The following is a 14,870-nucleotide window of genomic DNA, read 5'->3' on the forward strand; positions in this document are numbered from 1 at the left end:
GGCTTGTTTGGATCTCGTTTACTTGCTAGTACACTAATCTCTCTCTCTCGGACCTGCCCGACTCTTCCCTTGGCTCGGCCGGCCGGCGGCGGTAGGTGTGTGGTGTGTGCGTGTTTTTGGGGTGTTAGAGAGTTTGGTGAAAATGAAGATATTTTGGGATTTTGGGGGTATTTATATCCCTGAAATCCCATTCTCATTTAACCCATCTCAATTAATCCACGTCCATTACCCGACACTAGCCCGACCCATACCAACCTCTATTCTTTTATTTATTTCCTGATAACCCGAGTAACTTTCCCTCTATTATTAAGTAATATAATTAATATTATTTTGGAATTTTCGGGATGTTACAGTTTCCCTCCGCGCTCTTTGGCTTGAAAGTTTCTCCAAAATTTTTTTCTGAGCGGAAGTCTACTTCTTTACGCTTCCCTTTCGCCTTATGACTAGGGTTTGCGTCACTGTCAGATTCTTCCCAATCATCATCCGAATACTCGCAATCATTGCTCATGTTGAGCTGTTGTCGAGTGCTTCCGAATTCGTCATTGGCCTATTGGAGTGAACGTAAACGTTCATCCAACTCAGCTTGGAATTCTTTCTGCCGTGCTTCCGACCAAGCTTTAACTTGATCCAGTGTTTGGCGGGGAAGCCTCATCTGTTGCTTCTCTACCTGGGTATCAGTGAATCCTAGGGGAGGGTTGTTTACTGCACTTGCCCCGGCTTGGGTAACCGGGGTAGTGTTCGTAAAAATTGTGTATTCAGCGGTGTTCCCCCCAGTAGCTGGGGTTGTGGTTACCAGAGTTTTTTGGTCACTCGGTGGCCTTGGCATCGGAGTAACCTTAACCATCTTTCCAGAAGTTTTGAAAAAACTGAGAAAAATTAGTTCTAGCTTAATGCACGGATGGCGCCAATGAAGAAACACTAAGTGACCCCGGTAGATTACGGATAATCTTAGGGTTAAGTAGATGCTTCCCACGAGGGTTAGGTCCGGCAAAGATGGTTATTCTTCTCGACCTGCAAAACAGACACCGTGAGCTCGTCACTGAGAAGGGGGGGTTCCTCCTTGTGACCACCCTCCGGCGTGAGAATCAGACTAGATTGCTCTGTATATAAGTGTATATTGAAATAGCTAGGGAGAAGATAAGATGATATAAGATAATCATACCGTTCCAAGGTGTTGGAGTATTTATAGCCGAATGTAGGTTTCCAAGCAGGTACGGCCAGCTGTATAATATTCCTTTTCCACCAACTACGGGCTATGTTCGTGCCACGATGGGAGTTGGTGGGTAGGCAGCGGCTGATAGTGACATTTTGTACTGGAGCGTGCTCCTCCTGGTACTATTGTCTGTGAGCTGTCACCCTGTGATTGGTTCATGGGTCGCTTTAGTCAGATCTTGTCTATTTGTCCATATCTTGGTAAGTATAGTAAGATCTTCTGGAAGCGTATGGACTGGCTCTTTTGGGCGGGAATATTCCCGCCTTGCTCATTCCTTCTTCAGGTGACATTACTGAAGTATAAGAGTTAGTGCCTTATGCGTGTAGCTTTACTGTTAGTGCGGGTAGCCTTCCCTAATGGCTTGTATCCGCACTGCGGGAACAGACGGGGTACTGTACCAATGGGAGGCTTTCCTGCGGGAACAGCTGGCTTACTGCGTGTAAGGTCTTCATCTCTCTGAGCATGGTGGGTCCTGCGGAACTAGTTGATCTTTGCGCAGACGTACCTCTAAGGTGTGTTGCGGGTCCAACTGGGCTTTGCGGGGACCTACCTCTTCAATAAGGAAACATAATTAGAGTATAATAAAGAAACTAAACAATAGATAAACTTAACTAATAGATTAAACTACTTATTAATATCTAGGATCGTATCAATTCCCCGCCCATTCAAAATGTTCTTGTCCTCATGAACAAAAACATATATGTTTTCCATGGTGGTCGCCATTGGAGTCGAACTACCATATGCGGGGAGGCACCACGGTCGCGTTTCCCGGCTACCGAGTTACTGGATGCCGTTAGGAGTGGTCTTTTTAACATGGATACGTGAGAAAGATTGAATCATTGAATCCCATCAATATCAAATCTTGGTAGTGTGTCATTTCCATAGAACCCCTTTTTTAAAACTTTTTGGTTGATATTGCATTGTGATAATCTCACAAAAACAAAACAAGTGCTTTTGTTGGCAATATAATTATGAACTCCAATGGGGGCAAATGGCGTGGACTAACATGGGCTACTGGTTTGGAGATATCATCTTTTAGAAGGGAAATAGTCTGGTTAATGTAGCTCCCAATTGAAGAAAAAGGAAGAGGTAATGACGTTATGGTTTTTTTTTTTTATGGAAACATACTTCACAACTTTGGGTTTTCTTGATCGTTTTAGGTCCACCGGTTAGGATGAGAAAGAAGTTTTTGATTGTTGGTATGGTTATTGGTTGTGGTATTAGGGCTGTTGCAGCCGTTGGAGTTAGTGGAGGCAACTGTGATTGATCGGACACGGTGGTAAGTTCGATGATGGCGGCCGCAAGGATGTGGTGGAGGCGTATAGCACTTCGATGTGTGCGGCTCATTAAGCGGCCAAGGCAGCAGCATGGTGTAGCAATCGGTCGCGTCGTTTGACCAAGGCCATGATCGGGTCGTCATGCAACGAAGGAGACATGAGTAAGCTAATGAAAGCATCAAATTGATAGAGAACAATATACTAATAGGAGTATGGGACACATGTCTTATAGATCCTGTATTCATTCTACCAACGGGTCACACCACTTGTGAACCCAACAATCCCTCAAGATACTAACGTGTCACACATTCTGTGAGTCTTGTTCATTACTATGCTAACGGGCCCCTAAAGTAAAAGCAAATTCATGTTAGTAAAAACGATTTAACCACATTTCATACACTCAAATCATAATGTTCATTCCTAAACTTAACTAACTTATAATTCGTTGACGCATTTTAACAACACTTTTTCTTTAAACTTCATCCAAGGTTATTTGGCTATTTGCCGTCTTAATTCATCCGTACTCGTTCATTCGTAACACTAACAAATCCACATAACAATATATATAGGAGTTCAATTCAATTCATAGAAAGACACCAAAACCAACAATAAATGCATGAATCACCATTTTTGACCCATTTAGATGAAATCCATCTATTTTATTTTATACTCATAACAAACCAAGTTAAAGTTAAATAAAAATATTCTATCATAAAAACACTTTTATCATCATCATCAAAGGAAGTATTCTTTATCAAAGTTACCACAAATTAGTCCTTTCTACATGCAATAACTCTAAGCAGGCCCGGCCCGTGGGCCAGCCAAATCAGACATTTGTTTTAGGCCTTTAACTTTTAGGTCTCCATCAAAATATGGGTTATATATTTGGATTTTTGAAATGGGCCATTCTTATTTATTAATACTTATTGATGGATCACAAATTAATAGGAAAGGCCCATGTCGCATATCATTCTTAAGGGATTAATAATTAAACATATTATTGTATATATCTTTACCATTTCTATACTTATGCATATTAAAAAAACTTACTGATCAAGTGAATATATAATTATACGTATAATAACTGCTTTTTTTCATTTAGTTTTAATCAACTCTATTATTATAAATGACAAAATTTATAGAACGAGATTATGAAAACCAAAAGTGAATATATTAAATAAAAATATACTTTTAAGTTTGTTAATTTTATTCTTTATCTTTTAATGATTATTTAAGAGCTGCTTATATCTCTTTTGAAAACGATTTTCTTGAATGACTTGATTAATCATAAATTTTTAATTAAATAACTTATATCAAATAAAGCGAAGAGTAAATTTCATATAAATATATTTATACACAAAAAAAAATAATTAAAAAAAATAAAAATTATATCTCGTCATCTATAAACTTATTAGTTTATTTTGTTGGTTTCAATCTCGGGTAAATGAGAAGGGTTCACATCAAATAGTTTTTGAAAAAGGTCTCAACTTTAGGTCTTTAAGAACGTTGAGACGACGCTGACTCTAAGCATCAAAACTGGGCTCTGATGGTTTCTTAACATGAATCTAGACACATTCCGAATTAGCCATGTAATGAAACTTTTAATCACTTTCACATACAAGACACCCAAATCTTACTAGAATTTTAGTAAGGTCAACAATTAGTTACTAAAGTTCTTATAATTTAACAAAAGGAAGAATGTATGAACTCTAATTAATCCTTTGATTTACACCATTATGTATTTCGTATTTAATCAATAAAATATTTCCCCGTATACATTCTATTCATATAAGTTTGTATATATATAGAAAAGGAGATAAATTATAAACATTCTGAATTCATATGAAAACTGAAAAATGATAACCATGTTAAGTTTAGCAATACATTAAGGAAATCACTAAAGTAAATCAATTTTAAAACATCTTATATTTAGTTCCAAATTTGTTTAACAGGTCAGACATGCATGCATAGCGCCGCTATATATACACCACACACATGTACACATTTCTCCTTCAAACGCTCACATTCTCTCTTTCTCTCTATCTCACACCGTAACCCGCGATGGGGAGTTCACCAGAGACTGAGCATCCAGTGAAGGCTTTCGGATACGCCGCTAGGGACTCTTCCGGTGCACTCTCACCCATTAAGTTCTCCCGGAGGTATAATATATAAGATCTGTTTATATATGTTTATGCAGATCGCGTGTCATGTTTTTGTTTTTAATTATGTTGGTTCATTGAAAAGGAAATCGATGGATCGATCCATATATTGTATGAAATAATAATCTTAAATCCATGAAAATTTACGAGTGGTTTTTTGGTAACATAATGTGTGTGGATAAAACATATATGTGTATTGAATTTATTTTTTTAACCTATTTAAATTTGAGTTTTGATAAAAATGAATATTGTAGGGAAACAGGAGATGAAGATGTGAGATTTAAAGTGTTGTACTGTGGAGTCTGTCACTCTGATCTTCACTCTATCAAGAATGACTGGCTCAATGCCAAGTATCCCATGATCCCCGTGTAACTATAATTAACCTCCATGATTAATAGACTGCTTTTGTAAATGCTGTTTATAGGCGCGTAAATGAATCGAAATAACTTGAACAAGCTAGGCTTGTTTGCGGCATTGCATTGCTCACGTTTCTTTGTTTAACTTACAATGAAGGGGCACTAACACTTATACACATATTTTACTGTTTGTGTTTGTTCAATAAGGTGAATCTTAATGAACATGTTTCATGTTTCATGTTTCTGTTCCTTAATCTATATATGTTCCTTCTTAATATTCTAAAGGAACATAAAAAAAATATCTAAGTTAAAGTGTAAATACAATTATTTAATTATTATCATATGATTCAACAATCCAACATTTTAAAATCAATGATTAAGTATGTATATATACCTTAAATATATTAGATCATACAAAAATTAAGCTATATACAAGTTTCAAGATATATGAATATTGGTTCTAAATTTGGTTGGGATGTTGCGTATGTCTGGTACCAACTAGTATGAGTAATAACTAGCAAACAAATGAATTTAGATGAATATGTAAATAAACATCAACTAATGTTCACCGACACGAATGGATGGGATATGTATTCATGTCCATTCGTTTACTTATAAACAGAATGGTCAACATCTTTGTTCCGTTCCCTGTATTGACTAAACAAACTTCTCGCTTAACGTTTTATTGAACACTTGAACAAGGCTAGTTTTGAAGGTAGAATGCTAACTAAGTTGCTTATTGCAGCCATGAGATTGTGGGTGTGGTGACTGAGGTGGGAAGCAAGGTCAAGAAAGTGAAAGTTGGAGACAAAGTTGGGGTGGGCTGTATGGTTGGCTCGTGCCGTTCATGTGACCAATGTGACGCTGATCAAGAGCAATACTGCGCAAAATCGGTCCAGACTTACAACAGCCCTGCTATTGTAACTTACGGTGGCTACTCTGACCACATGGTTGCGAATGAACACTTCATCATCTCCTGGCCCAAAGACCTTCCACTTGATGCTGGTGCGCCTTTGCTATGTGCTGGGATAACTGTTTACAGCCCGATGCGATACTATGGGCTTGATAAGCCCGGAATGCATGTTGGTGTGGTTGGTCTTGGTGGGTAGGTCATGTAGCTGTTATGTTTCTTAAAGCTCTTGGTGTTAAGGTTACTGTAATTAGCACTAACCCTAAGAAAAAAGAGGAAGCTACAAGTAAACTTGGTGCTGATTCGTTCTTGGTCAGCCGCGATGAATCCCAGATGCAGGTAACACTTGTAACTATTAGAGTTAATTATACGGATGGATGCTCCATAAGGTTTATTCATATTTCATGTTTGCTTCTCTATATTCTAAAATGACAAGCTAAAATGGCCCTTAAGATTTTGTTTTATTTTTTTTTATTTGGGTATAAGTGTATAGGTGTATAACCATTTGACCCTGTAGCCAATCACACGTTAAAAAGTTGGTTAAAATGGTTATGATTTCCCATTAGTATATTCTATTCTTGTAAGCATGAATCCAAAATATTCAACAAAGAATTACATTCAACACTTAAAAAATAAATGGTGTTAAAGAGAAAACTTAAACATTAAAAATCTAACCTATATGGTTCGGTTTGTATATATAATTCTTAACTGATTACATGTTTGTGCAGGCTGCAGTAAGTACTATGGATGGTATTATCGACACGGTTTCTGCTGATCATCCTCTACCACCTTTAATCAGCCTCCTAACGCCAAATGGCAAGTTGGTTTTGGTTGGTGCTCCAACCATACCACATGAAGTACCTGCTTTCCCTTTGCTGTTGGGTATGAACCTGTGTAATCTCTATGCATTGCCTGTTTACTTTGTTTTATTTAGGTAGGGCTGACAATCTATACAAAGACACGAATATACGACACGTAACTACACAACTTTAACAGGTAACATGTAAGGCCTTAACATGTTTCGTGTACCATACAGGTAGAAACGAAAATACCCGTATATTTTCGTGTCTAAACAGGGCCGGCCCTATGGTATTAGTATGTAAAGCTTGGAGATCGTTACAAGGAGCTTTAGGTACTCGTCTGGACATGAGTACGGCTTATCATCCTCAAACGGATGGGCAAAGCGAGCGAACAATCCAGACATTGGAAGATATGCTACGCGCGTGCGCAATCGATTTCGAAGGTAGCTGGGATACTCATCTTCCATTGGTTGAATTTTCTTACAACAATAGCTATCACACAAGCATTAAGGCTGCGCCGTTCGAAGCTTTGTATGGGCGCAAGTGTAGATCCCCACTGTGCTGGGCTGAAGTAGGTGACAAGCAAATGACTGGTCCAGAATTGATCCAGGAAACAACAGACAAGATTTTTCAGATAAGGGATCGCCTTAAGACAGCGCGCGACAGACAGAAGAGCTACGCAGATGTGCGAAGGAAACCATTGGAATTTCAAGTAGGGGATAAAGTACTTTTAAAAGTCTCTCCATGGAAAGGAGTCCCCCGTTTCGGCAAGCGAGGAAAGTTGAATCCACGCTACATTGGACCATTTGAGATCCTGGAAAGGATCGGTCCGGTTGCTTATAAGCTCCGTTTAACCGCCGAACTCAGTGGAGTTCATAATACGTTCCATGTGTCCAACCTCAAAAAGTGCTTATCTGACGAAACGTTGATTTTGCCGTTGGAAGAGATTCACATCGACAAACAGCTGCACTTCGTAGAAGAACCTATAGCAGTAACCGATTGGAAAGAACAAAAGTTACGCAGCAGCAAAATCAAGTTAGTAAAGGTTCAATGGAACTCGAGGCGTGGGCCTGAATTCACTTGGGAAAGAGAAGACCAGATGCGCACGAAATACCCACACCTCTTTCAGAGCATGGCTTCTGACAGCAACGTCTCCTAAATTTCGGGACGAAATTCGTTTAACGAGGGGAGAATGTGACAACCGGTAAATTCCCAAACCCATAAGCTAAGTAATCAACCTAATAATTAGGTGATTGTAAATATTAAGCGCGTGCATTTGTTATGTGCGCCCTGCGCGAGCGCGCCATGTTAGTCAGCGCGTGCAGTTGTTACATGCAACCTGCGCGAGCGCACCATGTTAAGAACCAGCGTGAGCATATGTTATATGCGCCATGCGTGAATGTTTTGGCTTTATGTTTTCATGTAACTTAACGTTATGTTGTCTATGGGTTGACCATCCCGCATAATGCTAAGGCGGGTGCATCCTAAATCGTTTATGCGCGTGCGGAAGGGAACTAACCTCCCCGCATGGCGGGAACGTTGAGAGCTAGTTTGTCTGAAGCTCCAAGATGGAATTGACTTCAACATGACTGATCACTATGTTGAAATACCAAGACCACCTGGAGAATCTACAAATGAAACTCAAATGTCCCTAACTGCGAGAAGGTTACGTATCTACCCGCAGCAAAGAAATGTCCTACACGCAGAAAGCTATGCGCACAAAGTGATGCGCACAGAACACTTAGTCTATTCTCCAGTTATAAGGAGATTACTCCCGCCCGAAAGAAAACAGTAGCGTGTTTCAGAGATTTTCCACTTTTTACTGTACACTGACAAAAGTACCTGAAAAAGCACACTGTAACATGAAAAGTCAACTGTCAGCCACCCTATTCTCACCAACCCCAGACCTGCATGTTCTGTCCAAATCAAATCAAAATCTTTTATCCACCACTCCACTCTTAAGTAAATAATAATAACTTCCATACTTTATCATCATTACATTTAGATATGAAAAGATTTCAATCCCCTAAAGCAAGGGATTGTGTTCCCTTGAGTTTGCCTATAAATTTGTAACCTAAATTATCACCCAAAACACACTTCAAAGAACTACAAACTTGCACTAATCCTCTCCCAAGCATCCGTTGTTTTCATTTCCGATCCTGTTACTAGGTAAGCCGAGAATATAACCTTGAGACCTACTATCCAACCCTTATATTCTCCTATTTCTTGATCTTAATATATATACTTCTTGTTATTTAATCGTATTCTAGACCTTCGATTCCAAGGCCAACACCAAGAAAACCCGAATCTCGATTAATCCCTTAACAAGAACCTCAGGTGAGTCTCACAGCCCCTATTTTCACTGTTTTCACTGTTTTTAAACTACTTTCGGGGCGAGGGACACGTACTTAAATAATGTTTTATCATGGTATACTTACAAGCTATGCAAACGATTACGTGTTTAAGTTATGTTTCATGATGAGCAATGCGAACAGTTATCTATGGTATTTCAATGTTAGTGCACCAGATTCGAGTAAGTGATCACTCTACCATTGGAACTCTAAGGGTAGGGACTGCTGGTTTGATCCGCCCACTCGTAGGGGTCGCACCTCTTACACAGACGAGTGCCTAGTATGGTCATGGGGCAGTACTATGGGTTTGAGCCCGCTCGTAGAGGTCGCTCCTCTTACGCAGACGAGCGCCTTGTTTTCCGGCACAACGTCCGCGCGTAACCCGCGGGACGGTATTACAGTATTATTCGCTCGTAGTGGCAGCGCCACTTACACAGACGAGCACAGTTTTCCAGAAGTGTCCGCGCGTAACCCGCGGGACGGTATTACATTATTTTAGCTCGTAGTGGCAGCGCCACTTACACAGACGAGCACAGTTCCCAGAAATGTTCGCGCGTAAACCGCGCAACGAGTTTATCAGAATATGTTGATAGATCTATGTTTTACCAAGCATGTGTTTAATAATGCTATCAGAATTATGTTTCAGAATGATTTGTATCGAGATTATGATGCAATACGATTTATCAAGTTACTAAAACTTGTGAACTCACTCAGTTTATACTGATTCAAATATTTTTACGTGTCTTTCAGGAGATAACTAGGTAGCGCATGGAGTCACACTTAGAGCACCTCACGCTGAACATCTAAAACTAGCTTTTTGGAAGATTTTAGTTCTATCCCTTCGATGCGCGTGGTTGTACCCGCCGCGCAAAGGGGATATGGCGTGGAAATCTTCAACAGTTTTTATACTTGGATGTTTTTATGTAATCTTTAAACAATGTAATGTATTTGTATTAAACATTTCATGCGCAATGAAAATCTTTGAATGTTTTGCAATGGCCCGTGCTTAATTATCAATCCCCACTCGTGCACGCCCGGCTGTTTCCGCCGCTCAGGGCCGGGTGTGACAGGCTTGAGGCCTCCAAAAATCTAAGGCCTCCGTTAAAAAATACGTATTTATATATATACAAAATCGATTTTATTATTATAAATAATTGGCAGATTATATAGTCTTGTAACTTGGTCTAGTGGTAATCCCTGTCCTATCATTCCACCCCAATTCCAAGCCACGCTGGTTCGATTCCCAGCCTATTCAAGTGTTTTTAAATTAATTAGATGATCACTTTTTATTTATTTGTTTCTAATTCTTACTTTTTATCTATTTGTTTCTAATTCTTTTTTCAGTTGTATTCAAATCCTTCTTTTATACTTGTAATATATATATACATTAAATTCAATTTTTAAAATAAATAATCTAAACTTTATAATTCATATATGAAAAACGTTGCTCGGTAAATCAAAAATAGAATGAAGAGTGTTTGTATATATTCCTTTGATTTGTGTCATACATAAATTATTTTTTTTTAAAACAAAACTGAAAAATATTGTATTTTTATATACAAAACACAGCAAATGCTCGATGAATTTAAAAATCAAATTTATATATTCTACAATTTCATCTTTCTAACTTTTGATAAGGGCCCAAAATTTTCTCTTGGCTTTAGGCCTTCAAAATAGTTGGGCCGGTCCTGTGTCTAAACAAGTAAAATACATATTTACCTGTTAAGTACATGTTAAGATTTTTATAATTAAATATATATAATTAAGTTATCCTAAACCCTAAGTTCCTAAAACATTCTCACTCTCTGTTTCTTAGCCGTCACCACTCACCACTCATGAACATTCCCTCTCCGGCTTTTGTTTCACTATATTTGTTTCTAAACAACACTTATCGTGTTATATCGTGTATACCAGGTAGTAACAGATTCGTGTTCGTGTTAGGGATACATGTACACGATAAATTTTCGTGTTGTGTACATGTATACAAATACACGATATGCCAGCCCTATATTTAGGACATATACAAGATGATACTAATTTCCTTATCAGACTAATGTTTTGATGTTTGAAATCTAAAGTCCATCTTTTTCATGATTGTACTAGGGAGGAAGCTGGTGGGAGGAAGTTTGATAGGAGGTATGAAAGAGACACAAGAGATGATTGAATTTGCAGCAAAACACAAGATAACTGCAGCAGTTGAGGTCATTCCCATAGACTATATCAACACTGGCATGGAGCGTCTTCAGAAATCTGATGTGCGTTATCGCTTTGTTAGTGACATTGCGAACTCGCTAAAGTCCACCTGATAATTTCTTTTTGTGGTTTGGATTTTGATTGTCAGTTGGCCGCGGACATCTATTATGTTTTTTTGAATCATACCTTTTTTATATATATTTGAGTGCTTACATTGTTAATGAGATTATATCTTCTCTATGGTTTAAATCAAATGTTAATACATCAAGTTTGTTGAAAATGCCTTATGATGTACTATGTATAATAATGTTATCATTTTAAGTTAAAATTAACATGATATTGGTGACGTTACCATTCACCTAAATATGAGATGCCAACAAATAGAAAATTGAAGGGATGATAGCTAGGTAATCTTTATATGACATTAGCGCTTACAATGGCGTTCATATCCCCATCCAGCCATCCCATTACCAAGTTTGGTAGGAGGCTGGGCCCAATTTAATAATAGTATTTTGTATTATTTCATGTTGTTAATGCTTGTATTGAGTTAACTTTCGTTTATGTCTTGTAATGTTTGGGTCCTATGCCTTGTAAAGAATAGCCCAATGGGTCGAAGTAATAATAGAATGGATGCATGGAACTTGCACTATAAATAGTGTAAGGCCAATATTTGTGACTTGCGATATCAAATTAAGAAACCCGTTATATATTTTATGGTCAAGTTAATAATTAAAGTTGACGAGAAAATCGGGCACGAAACGAGAGCTTCGGAACACGCCTTTAGCTTCAATGGGATAAAGCTTCTAGAATATTTTATGTATTAGGCTATAAATATGACATTTGTGGTCTTTTATATGTGTGTTTTCAATGGTGCAAATTATCCACCCAAGGGGAGCTCACATTGAGTGGGTCGCTTCTTTATTAATGTTATCAAACTTTTAACCGACAATAAGATCGTTTATTTATATCTTATCTTTATATTATTTATGTTCGGTCGTTTGATTTACCGCACCCGTCTCGACTGTTTATCAAGTGCAAAAACCATTCATGGTCGGTTTGGGGCCTACATTTGGTATCAGAGCGGGTTTAAATCAACTAATTCAACTTTGTTATTAATATTCGAGTTCTATTTCCGCGATTACCCGAACCGAGACATTAAAGACTCGTTGAAGTTTGAAAATAAAGTTTCTAGATCTAGAAATACACTTGGAAATAAAGCGGGGAAATAAGCGCGTTTGAAGCTTCTCCTTGTAGATCTGGATGTTCGGGGATCTACAAGTGTTAGATCCGGGCGTTTCAGGAACCGTTACGCCTTGCGCCAAAAATCCGGCGATCTTACGGTCCTTCCCGGAGACAAGTTCGAAGTTGAAGATGTAAATTATCAAACTCCGATGCACGAGTGTCAGTTATTTTGAATCGTAGCAACTGTTGGATAAAGATGTGACCGGCAAACCAACTGCTGGCGGTGGTGGATGGTGTCTGTCCGGGTGTTAAATATGTCAAAAAAATCCGTTCGAAACGAATCGAATTCGATTTGAATTGTTTTCCGGCGAACCATTTTTTTGGTAGAGGGAGAAAGAAAGAAAGGAAGATTGGAAGAAAGAAAAGAAGAGAGGATGGCGGCTGTGGCTGGAATACGTTTTTCCAGCCACGGTGTTGATTGGCGGCAATAGTGGTGGGTGGTACTGTAGAGGTGGTGGAAGGATATAATGCCGACGACCACTGATGTCGATGAGGAAGCTGCTGGATGTTATGATTTTCCGGCGAGTTGATCTCTGTTGTGTCCAATGACTGGCGGCTACCATTGATGTCAGGAAGGCATAATTTTTAACGTTCCCTAATAGTGATATATAGACTTGATTAATGGGCTCTCTGGGTCATTTTCTTTTGAGCTGAGTATAGTTTGTTGGGCCAAAACCTTTAATATAACAAGAATTTAGAAAACGTTTGGACTTGTTCTTTTTGGCCTACACAAACAAAGTTAATTTTCTTGGACATTTGGCCACATGTTTGCAAGATGCCTTCGGCCAGAGAAATAATTATATGTTCGAGGTTGACCAAACTGACGAAAGTCAAAAGAGATCGGGTTTTTCGTCATTGTTAGACCATGTTCAAACCATATTATTTCCATATTATTTTCAAAACGCTTAAAAGGGGAAATAATAAGCTTTGTCATTTGTTCGTTGTCCCCGGTAGTTCTTCTACACCTATACTGCTTAAAGATCCGAGATGGATAAAGAAGCTAGAACTCCTTCATTAATGAATTAGGTGGATCATACCTTGAGGGGGCGATTGAAGAGGCTTTGGCTTTATCGGGGTTGATTTGCGAAAATGCGATACATGGTTCAACAAAGTTTTTGATATCATAAGTCAAGGGATGATTGTAAGGCCAATATTTGTGACTTGCGATATCAAATTAAGAAACTCGTTATATATATTTTATCGTCAAGTTAATAGTTAAAGCCGACGAGAAAACCAGACATGAAACAAGAGCTTCGGGACGCGCGTTTAGCTTCAAGGGGATAAAGCTTCTAGAATATTTTATGTATTAGTTTATAAATAGGACACTTGTAGTCTTTTATATGTGTGTTTTCAATGGTGTAAATCATCCACCCAAGGGGAGCTCACATTAGGTGAGTCGATTATTTATTAATGTTATCAATCTTTTAACCTACAACGAGAATATTCATTTATATCTTATCTTTATATTATTTATGTTTGGTCGTTTGATTTACTGCACCCCGTCTCGACTGTTTATCAAGTGCAAAATCCGTTCGTGGTCAATTTGGGACCTACATATAGTGCAAGCTTCCATGCACAACATAACCTTTTTGACAAAACTAGCCAACTCTCAGCAACTCTTTCTACCTTATCCTTCTGTTTACTATTAATAGCATATAATACAAGCACTAGAAAGATCTGAGATCTCAGTTGCTTGTGTATGATATCCGCTAGTACACAAGTGAGACTGATTCAAGAACTAGTTGTTTGGTCTCGTCTTTAGGACATACAATTGGTATCAGAGCTTTCGGCCCTACTAGTTGAGGTTCTTGTGTCACAACCTTGGATTTTGGTCTTGTTTTGTGTTTTTCAAAATGTGTTTAAGTGTTCTAAGGGATATTCAGGTTGTTTAAAGCTTCAAAATCGCCAAAAAGGTGTTTACTTGAAGGTCCGTGCAAACAACATTTCGTGAGATTTATTTTCTCTAGAATCGAATCGCATTCTCAAACCATTTGTGTTTTGGATCCCAATTGCATAGCATTACTGTTCACAAAACCATTCACATTGCATTTTCCCATAAACCAATCGCATTTGTGAAACCAATCGCATCGCATTTCTTTGCGATTGCGATTCATTTGTACTTAGCATTTTAAACAGACTTTGCTGATTTCAAGACTGTTTAATTTAGTGACTTTCTGATCAGTTTGTAAAGATGTCTTTTGATCCTGAATTGTTGAAGAACTACTTAATGCTTGAAAATTAGGCTAGAACTACAAGCAAACCACCCAAATTGCTGAGCTTTGAGGGCAATTTTGAAAAATGAAAGTGGAGGTTCAAGAACGTTGTGAGAATAACTGACTTTGTACAATTAAAATCTATTGAGAATGGAC

At 38.2% G+C, this 14,870-nt stretch overlaps 1 pseudogene; it reads left to right on the plus strand.

The window, feature by feature from the left end:
- The first annotated feature begins 4,501 nt into the window (after nt 1-4,501).
- LOC143618182 (8-hydroxygeraniol dehydrogenase-like) lies at nt 4,502-11,372 on the plus strand (annotated as a pseudogene).
- Nucleotides 11,373-14,870: the final 3,498 nt, after the last annotated feature.

This window comes from Bidens hawaiensis, unplaced genomic scaffold (assembly GCF_021521415.1).
Source record: "Bidens hawaiensis isolate Kalapana, Puna unplaced genomic scaffold, B.hawaiensis_p1.1 tig00064791_1, whole genome shotgun sequence".
NCBI classification, from domain to species: Eukaryota; Viridiplantae; Streptophyta; class Magnoliopsida; order Asterales; family Asteraceae; genus Bidens; species Bidens hawaiensis.